The following is a 13,504-nucleotide window of genomic DNA, read 5'->3' as shown; positions in this document are numbered from 1 at the left end:
TTTTTACCTGTGCCTCTGAAAGGCACACACTAATGGCTTTTTTTCCCAGGCGAGTGTCGCACAGCTGTGTGCCCACGACGATTACGTGCAGGTGGTCACTTACCTTTCTTACTGAAAAATTTACGACAGCAGTTTCCGCTACAGTGACAGTCTCACATAAAAATATTTTCACAGGTTGAGAATTTGCGTTACAAATGTGTAGAAAATAAAATCCTATAAATATAATAGTGTCCAAAAAATTTTCGCCAGCATAGTGATACATTCATGCATATACACACATTTCATAACTCTTAAAGTACGATTCTTGGTTTCCAACAACCTTTTTCACAAACCAGAGTCCCTAACCACTACTCATTATTCCTTACCTTATTACACATATACACATTCGTCGACACTTCTTCAATATTTCATCATAACAGATACATAGCATAACCAAATAACTCATATAGCATCAGCTTAAACATACCTCAGCAGCATAATTCACATCGTCGTCGTAATAATAACATCATAACACCTCAGTCAAATCTCAAAAACGACATAGCTTTCTGCAATAATTTCAAAACCTAAAAAAAATTCTCTGCTCATGTCAAAAGTGTCATCTGCCTCAAACGTACTTTAAAAATCATGATCCCATACCAAATACATCATTCAAAGCTCTCATAGTATCACAATGGTTCCGAAAAAATATGAACATTTCACAAAGTACAGACAAAATACAATTTTGTAAGTGTGAAGTTATCCAACCGTGTAATTACGTAAACATCTGTCACTGATGTAGTAAAATAAATATTTGTCTCTCTCAGTTAAATGATCAGATAGCTGTGTAATTCTGTGTTAGAGAAATATGGTACCAATGTGTAAAGTTGTATAAGCAAATACCATGTTACCTAGGTCTCCTTGTGCTTGCCATACACATGGTACACAAAGTAAGCGTGTACCCCCCTGAGGATTAATGTAATTATATCCTCAGGTGTTACAGATAACGTTCGAATGATATTTCCGACATTTTACTGTACAAAATTCTTAATTGTGTATTACTATCGTAACATCGGCCTTAGGCCAATATCAAGTAGAACATGTAAAATGTAGTTAGGTTTTATATCGTGTCCCTATTCATTAACGTTCCACTCAAAGACGTCTTGCAACAGCTGAATAGGATTTTTCCTCACGATGTTGCGGAACCGTTTAAATATTGCCTCACAAGTACGTATTTCAAATGGAACGAAGCGTTCTATGAACAGATGGATGGTGTCGCTAAGGAGACACCCTTAAGCCCGATTATAACGAACTTCTTTATAGAAAAATTCGAGGAGCAGGCTGCGAAAAAGAAACCGAATTTTTGGGCCCATTGCGTGGACGATGCGTTTGTTTTGTGGCGTTATGGCAGGGAGGAACTGGATCGTTTCCACAAACATCTGAACGGGATCAATCCCAAGATTCACTGTACCAAGGAGGAGGCAGTAGGCAGAATATTTAATTTTCTTGATGTGTTATGTTTGGGCCACACGGTTTACCGAAAACGCAAGTACACAGACCGTTACCTACACCGGGATTCAAACCATCACCCACAACCAAAGCAAGGCGTCATAAAACATTTGCGGTTGGAACAAGAAAAATCTGTGAACCAGAGTGCTTGATTCAGAATTAAAACAACTCACCTCTGAATTGCTCAAGAAGGGTTAATCGTTCGTTGAGGTGAAACGAATGTTAAGACCACCGCTTACAAATAATAGTGATGCTGAAGTGCCGGTGAAATCGGAAGTTTTCCTATCATTTATTAAGGACGTGACTGACCGCGTAGGAAAAATCCTGGAAAATTCTGAACATTGCGGTAATTTACACATTCACACTATAGATACAAGATCATCTAAAATCGGCCAAGGGTGGTGGTCAAAAGCTGGAAAAAGCTGGAATTTATAGTATTCCGTGTAGTTGTGGGAAGCTGTACGTGGATACTGCAAAAAGAAATGTCAAAAAACGACTCGAAGAGCAGAAGGGAAATTGCAGAAGAGGTGAGACTGACTGATCAGTTGTTGAAGAACATGCTTTACAGCCAGGACACCACCACGTTCATTTTGACAGCACTCAAGTACTGGCAGATATAAACGGCTACGACGTTCCGTTATACAAAGAGGTCATAGATATTGTGAAGTACCCCAGGAATTATAATAGGAACGAGGAGGGAAGATAGGTACAGCGGACGACGGCAGTCGACAACGGCCAGTTGCGCTCGCGTGTTCAAAACATGTGACGTCAAGCCACTGCGCAGAATCTCGCGGAGGCGGAATTTTGCTGTAGTCAGTAGCGAGTCAGGGTGTCACTCGGACATTCAACTAAACTACGATCCCCCTTGAAAATGCCCACCGCAGAAGGGGACGAAACGTCGTGTTTTGAAGTAAAATCCCTTAGACCATGGGATAACAGCCTGGGATATTTGATTAATTGTGACAATTAAGCTTTGTTGCACTGGTGTCCTATCGTGTAGATAAGTAAAACACCACCGAAATCTACGGCAGACAGTTAGCAAACACATTCTCCAGCAATAAAACAACTGATACAAAGAATGAACATCAATACAGCAGTTGCATGTGTGATGAACATGGTCTACAAATCGTGACAGTAACAGAAAATAAAGAATGCTGTACAGTCAGATGGCGGAAATGTCATTCAAACATTTTACACCATTGTGTACTGACTACAGTATAAGAACAGTTTGGAGACAAAAACTGTATTAGCATTACAGTGCGCCGTTTCATAAAGCTGTAGCGATGAGGAAATGATTTGTGAACAACAACATTCCTGGGAGAGCCAGCCATGACAAAACTCTACCATAAGGTGAGCAAGATGTATGAGACAGGCGAAAACCCTCAGACTTCAAGAAGACTATAATAATTCCAATCCCAAAGAAAGCAGGTGTTGTCAGATGTGAAAATTACCTAACTATAAGTTTAATAAGCCACGGATGCAAAATAGTAACAGAAATTCTTTACAGACGAGTGGAAAAACTGGCAGAAGCCGACCTCTGGGAAGATTAGTTTGGATTCCGTAGAAATGTTGGAACATGAGAGGCAATAATGAGACTACGACTTATCTTAAGAAATAGATTAAGGAAAGGCAAACCTAAGTTTCTAGCACTTGTAGACTTAGAGAAAGCTTTTGACAATGTTGACTGGAATACTCTCTTTCAAATTCTGAAAGTTTCAAGGGTAAAATACAGGGAGCGAAAGGCTATTTACAATTTGGATAGAAACCAGATCGCAGTTATAAGAGTTGAAGGGCATGACAGGGAAGGAGTGGTTGGGAAGGAAGTGAGACAGGGTTGTAGCCTATCCCCGATGTTATTCAATCTCAGCAAGCAGAAAGGAAACGAAAGAAAAATTCGGAGCAGGAATTAAAATCCATGGATAAGAAATTAAAAACCTGCAACATTGCAGTGTGTCAGCAATCGTTGGTTAATATATTTAAAAACTAAAAACCCGCCTCGATTGCGAAAAAAGGACCTAGTGCTAACCTAGGTGCTTTTTTCGCAGTCGAGGCGGGTTTTTAGTTTTTTAAAAGAAATTAAAACTTTGAGGTTTCCGGATGACATTTTAATTCTGTCAGAGACAGCAAAGGACTTGGAAGAGCAGTTGAACGGAATGGACAGTGTGTTGAAAGGAGGATATAAGGTGAACAGCAACAAAAGCAAAATGAGGATAATGGAATGCAGTCGATTTAAGTCGGGTGATGCTGAGGGAATTAGATTTGGAAATCAGACACTGCAAGTAGTAAAGAAGTTTTGCTATTTGGGGAGCAAAATAACTGATGATAGTCGAAGAAGAGAGTACATAAAATGTAGACTGGCAGTGGCAAGCTAAGCGTTTCTGAAGGAGAGAAATTTGTTCACATCGAGTATAGATTTAAGAGTCAGGACGTCATTTCTGAAAGTATTTCTACGGAGTGTAGCCATGTATGGAAGCGAAATGTGGACGATAGTTTAGACAAAAAGAGAATAGAGTCTTTCGAAATGTGGTGCTACAGAAGAATGCTGAAGACTAGATGGGTAGATCACATAACTAATGAGGAGGTACTGAATAGAGTTGGGGAGATGAGAAATTTGTGGCACAAATTGACCAGAGGAAGGTATCGGTAGATCGGGCATATTCTGAGGCATCACGGGATGACCTATGTAGCGTCGGAGGGCAGCATGGAGGGTAAAAATCGTAGAGGGAGACCAAGTGATGAATACACTAAGCAGATTCAGAAGGATGTAGATTGCAGTAGTTACTGGGAGACGAAGAAGCTTGCACAGGATAGATCAAACCAGGATCAAACCAGTCTCTGGACTGAAGACCTAAACAACAACAATAAGATTCCGGAAGAGGCATGTCCTGCTGAAAGCCCCGACGTATATCCAACGAAACGTCTTTGGGATTCGTTAGAAAGCCGAGTTCGCGACAGAAACCAGCGTCCAACGTGTGCTATCTTCCTTGGTTTTCGTCGGATTTCGGATATTGAGAATGTGTGGGCTACTATTCCTCAACAGGCATTCAGACACCTCACAGCAACTGTTCGCTGCATAGTATGAGGTTTCATAAAGGCGAAGGGTAAGCACTTTCTACATTAATGTCCAATAAATGATTTGCATATATTTCTGATGAGATTGTGAATCTCTGTTATATGGAATGTTTAATTCGAATTAGGCTACACTAGCGCATTTCTGTTACTGCTGATAAATTTCCAGCTTGCCCTTGTAGTTGAGACGGAGCCACCCAATCAGACGGCCCCTCTGGCCCATTGCCCTAGAGGCAGCGCGTGACCGCGGCGGACGTCTGGCGTTGCAGCAGCGAGGGAAGGGAAGGGTGTAGGTGGCTAGGCCTGGGCTGTGCGTTTGCCTCGGGCAGCTGCTCTGTGCGGGAGGCCGCGGGTCGGCCGCCCCGTGCCTACTTGTTGCTGTCTGCCTGTGTTTGCTCTCTGTGCGACGTCAGAGCAGCGGGGCAGACAGGGGCAGGGGAGGGTAGGCAGCCCGGGGCACTCTGTGATGGGTCGGGCGCTCCACTCACAGGAAAATCAACAGCCCCGCCGCACCTGTCGGGCCACGGGCTACGGAGCTGGACAGCGCAGGTCACGGCAGCAGGGCGCTGCTGCGGAGCTGGAAGCGGCCTGCAACCTGCTGTCCACCATAACGAGGCACCGGCTACTCCGGCCAAGTGAAACGCTTCTCGATTCGTTTCGAATCGCTTCATTGACAAGTCAACATGGCGCTATCCCGTCTCACAGAAGGAGGTAAACACGCTGGTACCGAAGGTGCAGCGCCCAATGGTGCTCTATGACCAGGCGGTACGCATAACATGTTTTGCGGGATGCTCTTTGGTTTGCGGCAGCCAGACAATTTGCCTCGACAATTCCACCTGAACTCGACATCACGTGGGCCCACCATTCATCTGCCTACTGCAGTAGCTCCCAACCTTTCTTACACATTTACCCCTTAGTGCAATCATTTGCCCCTGCCCTCCACCACATTGTCATCAATAGATAAACTGTAGAAAGAAAGATCTTTCTTCGAACACTTTCAGTTTTAAAGCGATGGAAGATGTGGAAGATGAATGAAACTGTATTTCGTGTGTATGTATGTGTGAGTGTGTGTGTGTGTGTGTGTGTGTGTGTGTGTGTGTGTGTGTGTGTGTGTGTGTGTTAGTGCAAATGGTGAATACAGTGCATCGCAAGTGCTACGCAAAACTCCTCCTAAGATAAGAAAGCTAACGGTCCACAGTGGTCGGCCGGTGTGGCCGAGCGGTTCTACGCGCTACAGTCTGGAACCGCGCAACCGCTACGTTCGCAGGTTCGAATCCTGCCTCTGGCATGGATGTGTGTGATGTTCTTAGGTTAGTTAGGTTTACGTAGTTCGAAGTTCTGGCGGACTGATGACCTTAGATATTAAGTCCCATAGTGCTTAGAGCCATTTGACCATTTTTGTAACTTCCACCGCATTAATGATGATGGTGATGTTTCGTTTATACGACGCTCAACTGCGCGGCCATCAGCGCCCGTACAATTTGCCAATTTTTACACATTCCAGTTTTTTTATACAGTCCAGTCTAGCCACAGTCATGAATGATATTGATGATGAAATGATGAGGACAACACAAACACGCATACCACGGGCAGAGAAAGTCCCCAACTCGCCCGGGAATCGATCCGGGCACCCCATGATCCAGAGGTAGCAACGCTAGCCACTAGACCACAAACTGCGGACACCGCATTAATGCTACTAACTGAGAAAAAGTAGGTATTGATTCCTTACATATTTGTAAGCAGAATTAAAAACGCTTTATTAGGACTTTAATAGGATTTCCCACTTATCGTGAGTGATTGCCTTTCCATTTTTTTTTTTACTCGCGAGTGGTCGCGTTGCTATTTCTTTCATTTATTCAGTATTTGCTTATTATAATTTCCATATGACAAAAATATAAGGTTGTTTTTGTCGAGATTCAGATTAGTGTCCACCAGAGTCAACTTCTCGTTCCCGGTACTACAGAGCTGCAGGGGGAGGGATCCTTAGATGCACTGTTTAAGTTATTAGGAGAGGTCTGATTGTATCTTGAAATGTATTGCAATTGTTCGTGTCGTTCCTGTAAGAAAGTCAAAAGTCAAACACCTCTTTGAGACCGTCCCGAGAAAGGTACTGTGCAGGAATTCCTTTAACCCAGTTAATCGCATGTGTGTTTGAGTCTTTGTTTGGGGAAGGTAGGTCTTAACCGGGCAGAGGAGTATCCCAGTCTCGATAATGTGCGGCGACACTCGGATACAGATGCCAAGCATCTTCCGAATTAGAAGCCACACGTCCGCAGAAGGTCCCAATTCCAGGTGATGTTCATCACGCCTATCACACAGCACTGCATGCACATTGGGGTGTCGGCTAGAGCAAAGTTATGCGCTCTTTGCCTTATCGGAAACTTTTCATTGAAGACAGGTGGCGCGGATCTCCGTCATGAAACACTGTTGGTGGATAGCCACTCCTGGTTGGTGTCTTCCAACACTTTTCGAGGATGATTCGTCATCAGCTGGCGGTATACATCAAGTGCCGTAGGAGTTCTGGTACAGGGGATATTCACATGCACATAGCTATAATAGGAGAAGGGGAGAAGAATGTTTTGACGAGGGAGAGGGCAGGCTCGATGTGAGTGAAATAGGGAGCAGGCAGGACGGAGGAGCAAGTTCGTCAATGAGAAGACCGGTGGAACTGCTTCGAAGATGCTTCCACATCTTCATTATGGTGTTGATATAAAGGGCCGTCGCACGTGCTCAAACGTTGATTAGACGCAGTCCTCCGCTGCGAGGAGGAAAGGTGAGGGCATCGTATCGCACCTTGAAGAGAAGTCCACGACTGACAAAGCAGCCAAAGGTAGCACAGGTCTGTTGTGCCATCACTGCAGTTATCAGCAGGACTTTCTCAGTTTCACCAAAACTTCTACGCCAAGAATTTCTCCATTTCATCAAGTGGTTTATTATTTTACTCAAGGTTTCGTCATAGACGATAGCGTCTTAGACCAAAATTGTGACACACTGTCTAGGTACAGATGAGTGTGTGATTACTTATAAACAAATAAACATCAGATTAACTGACCTAAATGGATGAACGAGATGGATAGATGCCGAAGATGATGGCGAGATGAGCTTCATTTATATTGTGGACCATTATGGCAACAGTAGCAGGGGACAAACAGCAGTGGAAGAAGTTGGGCGAGACCTTTAACAATATCGGGATATTAAACGCTAGTAGCAAACATGATCAGACGAATGCATCACAGGATGTCATTACCCATGCCCTACTTTCAAATGCAAGTGTTGACCCCTCATTAGCCGTAGTGTGCTCGTAGTGCTGATTACGGATGGATGCCCACAACTGTCAGGTTTTCAAAGGGGTTCATAATTTACGTCAACTGCATTTTGATCAGGTGTTGCTTTAGCTCTCTCGTCTTGCTCATAATGTTCAAGAGGTGGCGATCGTTTGAAACTCTTGTTTGAGAACTCTATGACGCAGTCTGTTATAGAATAAATTAAGTTTTCTATCTATTTAACGAATTGGTCAGTGCAACCTCATAATAAATCAAACTATGGATTCACAAAAAAAATTAAATTTTGATAGCAGAAGCAGTAGATAAGCTGATGTACCTAAGTGTTTTCACATTTTCTCACCTTCAAATCTACATTACACCGAATATTTGTTGTGAGAAATCTTACGACGTCGTTGCTTTTCTCTGATTTTATTGTCACTTTTCAGTCTGGCTGTTTGCCATTCGTTTAAAGAAAGGGAAAAACGCTCACTCAGTTTGCTAATCTCCAGACAGATTGGAATCAGCAGGTAATGCTGTCTTCGGTCCAGACTGTGGCTGCATGACCACTCAGATAGCGATCCACTGCAGTGTTCATTGTTCTAACATTGCCACAGTGATGGCTAAGCGAGATAATTCGCACGTGAGTGACGAGATGTGTCTTGTTTTCTTTATCGAGCGTCCTTCCTGGTCACGAAACTATAAATCTGATAAACTTATGCCACATTATTTTAAGTAGAAGTCACTCAGATTATTTAATGGATATGAGTAGAGAATATCAAATGAAACTGGTGCAATAATTATGTGACACTGCTGGAAGTAACTCGACAGGCACAGAGTTGCCAGACGTATTTTACAATGCTGGTAATTACACTGACCGCAAGGAGAAATATTATGGCTCGAAACTAAGGAGCTGTGGGAACTCTTTATGAAAGGCTTTGCTATTTAAGAAAGATTCTCGGTTTCCGAAGTAATTCTACGTGTATAATGCAATTACGATACATGTAAAGTGTCACATTTGTCTAAGACTCAGCATAAAGTAAGGAGACAACGCTCATGGGTTGTTAATGCTTCATTATATATAATTATTCACGACAATGGCTCGTTCGTCCTACTCCATTTTCTTCTGTTCGTTTTTACAATTATCACTGCGATTGCTGTCTATGTTCTGAAGATGAATGAAATAATAACTACTAAAAAGATTTATTTAACCTTCTTTACGTCATTGGCTATTCCTTACTACTCTGAAACATTTGAGTTAAAAGCAGCCACTAGTGGACGCTAATGTGGTTTTACGTAACGCCATTAACTTCTTTACGTTCTTAATAGCCACTGCTTGTATCCAATTTATTTGCTTTCGAAGTCTGACACTTTATTGGGTTACGGGTTACGCTATGTAGATAATTTTACAGTCGATGTCTATCTGAAATGCAACCACACAAGCCGAAGTTATTCAGTAACTCGGTGTGTCTCTCTTGAGAAAAGAAAATAATTGGATTCAGACGTGAATAAAATAGAAATGTCAATAATTATACGATACACTCACACCCAAACCTTAAGATGTCAGACACTCAAATCGGTACCAATAGTTGTATGTCGATAGAGTATCAACCGAAACGCCGATTCAGTTCGTGCTATGTGCTTTCGCAGAACTATAGAGCACAGAAATAACACACCTGTGAGTGAGTGTTTTGTAGATCTCGCGTGGGTTAGTTGGCAGAGCGTGACGTCATCATACCAAAGGTACCGCGTTCAAACCCTATTCATGATAGTTTTTTTAACTGTCTGTGCAATGAAGGGCTGCCTGGTTCGCCCTCCCGCACAGACCCCCGCGTTTGCGGCTCGCTCCAGCAGCCGGAGGCATCTCCAAACGCTACGCTCTCTGACCTGCCGCACCGCACGAACGTTAGATACCGACGAGTGCACGCCAGGTGGTACGCAATCGTTCGTTTGTGACCATGTGAATGGACGAGAGTCGACGTGTTCGATGTCGTGGCCAGAACGGTCCTCAAGCGTTGTTAATGATACCACAGAAGGAGAAAAGGATAGTGTTTAACTCAACAAACGTGAAAACTGAAATGCTCTAATATTGGCTTAACATCGAAAAGCAGCCGAAGCCAACCCAAACATTTGCACATCACACCATGTCTGCAATGAAAAACAGAATTCGCTCTAGATATCTTGCGCGGTGTATGTTGTAGTTTGGGAACGACAGTGCGAGAGTGGAGAGTTAATGTCTTTGAAGGAGAAGTAAAAACGTACTATAATGCGTGTGATGTAGACCTTCAAACATCATCGTCAGGAAGGTCGATGTTTTTACCACGTATATATGAAATTGTGGGCGAAAACAAAAGCAAGACAGTTAAATTTCTCAACATTTGACGCCAGTGACAGTAAGATCTTCCGCTGGAAGCGTAAAAACAATATTTTAAGCAGTAAAGTCAAATCTTTAGTTACAGTGGAACTGTGCCGCAACAGAAACGACATCCAGAAAATGGTACACTACTGGCAAGAAGTAGCTCGTGTACTCATGACATGCTCCACAGGTTGAAAGTGGTTTCAACAAGATGTCTGTGGGTCACACTCTTGCCGGCAAAGGTTCTAAAGGTATTGTAAGGGTTGTACTGTCCGTTCACGTGACAACCTATACGTACACAATTATCCCATTGCTTTCACAGATGGGCGAACTTGCTCCAAAGCTGTTTGCTGCCGTTCAAGAGCCTGGTTCTCCGAGTACTCGTACACGTCAGTCCATGTTTCCAGCACCAGATTAAATCGTCCGCTCTCAGTCCTCCGGCAAAATGACCAAAGAACTGTGCAGGACATTTCTACAAGAAGCCGTAGTGGAATAAATCAGTGAAGAGAAACGTCTGCTAATATTGGATTCTTAATGGCCGCACAAAGAGACTAGTGTTCATCGTGGCCTGCACGCACAAAATAACCAAGCAGAAAACAAAATCACAATTTACATAATTCAAACACAATTTGCATTTGTCAACGTCTTGATCTTGATTTCTTCAGAATCTTACAAGCATGTCGTTCGTAAAATGTCCGATGCTGCTCGAAATTCTTTGGAAGAGATTAGTCTGCAACAACGTAATAATCTTGTTAAGCTGCAGTCCCTCACATACAGTGAGTTATGTTCTCGACGTTTCTTTATTCTCAACGTAACTGATAACGTCTAAACTGGTTAATGATCCCGGACTCTTTGAAACTTCAACAAAGTTCTGTCTCAGGCAAAAACTTTCATTCTGCAATGATGTGAAAATGTGAGCTTCACCAAATGTGCTTGGTGTACAAAAGTAATTTGCTTCACATACTTCTTCGTATGCAACCATTATTGTCAGACCTTTGTTCCTGAATTAATGACACTGTGTGTGTGTTTTTATTGTTGTGTTTATCATTCCTACTGTCAGTTTTATTATGCGTATTATTATTATTATTATTATTATTATTACTATAACTTCCGCACGTGTGATGTTTGTATATTCTGATGATTGTATATTCTGTGCAACTACAAATGGATTCCACAGGTTTATTACTTTCAAAGAAACGAAGCAAAAGTAGACTGCCAATAAAACATTGCTGTAAACTCGAATAGTCCTTTTAGGTATCGTAAACATGTTGTCCCATATAATAGTTTCACTCATAATACAGAAATTTTTTTATTTTAAACATAGCTGCACAACAGCAACGCTTTCACGTAATAAAATTATAAACAGCCGACCAGTTGCAATGGATAAAGAATTCTTTACCTAGATTTCGACAAATATAAATTTGTCTTCTTCAGAAGGTTGAAATTTTACATTACTAAGGACTAATGTACCATCGCCGTTTTTACAAATGTCGGCATAGATCCATTTGCCAAAATGATATATAGCCCTAGAATTAGGGTTTGTCACGTAAATATAAATTTGTACATGGATCTTGTAGAGCTCACAACCGACCTAGATAAAGAATTCTTTATCCATTGCAACTGGTCGGCTGTTTATAATTTTATTAGAAAAATTATCATTGTTGGTGTAAGAACCCAGAGCCCTTAATACTACGATCTAATGGTCTACCAGCTTCCCCAAAGCAACTACACGTGTTGAACATTCACAGTTATGCTATTCCTGTGATCTGTAGTCCTGGTGATACTTTTACTTACCGTCTACCCAAGTTCTACTGGACAACAGCACATAGCGCAAACAAAATCGGTGTTCTGGTTGATGCTCTATCAACATACAACGTTTGGTACCGATGTGGCGGATGTGAGTGTCTGACACCTGGGTCTTTGTGCGTCAGTGGTATTATTTAGCTTAGACAACCATTTCTCTCAACTGCGAAGAGATATCCTCTTGGAGTTTATAGCTGATCACCTTCAAATATTACTGCAAACTGTATGAGAAAGTTTTTACGATCTTGTTGTTGTGAGATAAATTTAACTTGTAATCAGGGTCATTTACAGAGAACAGCTCGCGTTTCAAAGACGTCATCGCTGATTTGACCCAGGGCCCAGATGTCAAATGTGTAAGATATTGACCTTTACTCGCATTTCTGTAAATACGCTTAGGACCTACAGCGTAGTTAGTTATATGCACCGACTGCTAAATAAGTACGATACATAAACAGCTGTCACAATTTGTCATTATTTTTACTAAGCGCACTTCAAAACGAAAATCTCATTCAACAGATCAGAGTCGCTTTCTGGACCATGTTCAGTAGTTATAGTGTAAATATCATGAGTCGATAACACATCTCTTGATCGTTAATTAGATGAAAGAGATTTTTCTTAAGCACTTGTGCCGTTGGCATTACATCCAAAACAGAGAAACGCAAATGAGAAAACAACAGCAGAGATTTGACTCCAAAATGCGAGTGTCCACAGAAAAATACTCTACGCTACTAGCAATCTTCAGAACATTCGAGTGAATGGTGCAAAGAAACAATGTTCAACAATGTTCTTAATAATTTTGATCATAAATTACTCATATCGATTTTACAATTGTGCTTATCTCTATGTGTTAGTATTTTTATTTAAATATACTATAGAAACATGTGAAGAAATTTACTGATTCACTTTCAAGATTTTCGTTTAATATTTTCTGTTCGTATTTTCTTGTAGGTGCACAATCATAACTTCCTGATAGCTGCTACGCATAATACTTCCTCTGTATTTGAGTTACATTCTCCACTATGAATAGACTTGCCATAGTGGATGTAAATCATCTGAAATAGCTGTAGATTCGTACCTAAAGAACCAGCTTACTGCCTCGGCATTCTGACTGACGACTGTCCTGCCTTTGCTCTGGTAATGACATGGACGGCTAAATAGATGCTGATACTGATTACAATTCTAAAGCTTCAATCCTTAGAAATCTACCATCAAAAATAGTGAAAATAAGCGATAGAAATACTGTCATAAACGAATAGCAGACTAGAATAATTTACTTAAGAATTGTGCTAGTCTGCCATAAAAAATGAGGAGCAACTGGGTAGTCTCTACACATTGAAAATACTATGGCCCAGCAGTATTGTCGTCCATCTGTGCACTTTGTAACCAGATATCTTACCGCAATGAACCTGAGCATTCTAGGCGCCTCATTCCGGAACCAAGCGACAGCTACAGTCGCAGATTCGAATCCTGCCCCGGGCATGGATGTGTGTGATGTCCTTAGGTTAGTTACGTTTAAGTAGTTCTAAGGGAC

The sequence above is a fragment of the Schistocerca gregaria genome, chromosome 4 (assembly GCF_023897955.1).
Source record: "Schistocerca gregaria isolate iqSchGreg1 chromosome 4, iqSchGreg1.2, whole genome shotgun sequence".
Taxonomy (NCBI): domain Eukaryota; kingdom Metazoa; phylum Arthropoda; class Insecta; order Orthoptera; family Acrididae; genus Schistocerca; species Schistocerca gregaria.
The sequence above is the reverse complement of the archived record's forward strand: the minus strand, read 5'-3'. Positions refer to the sequence as shown.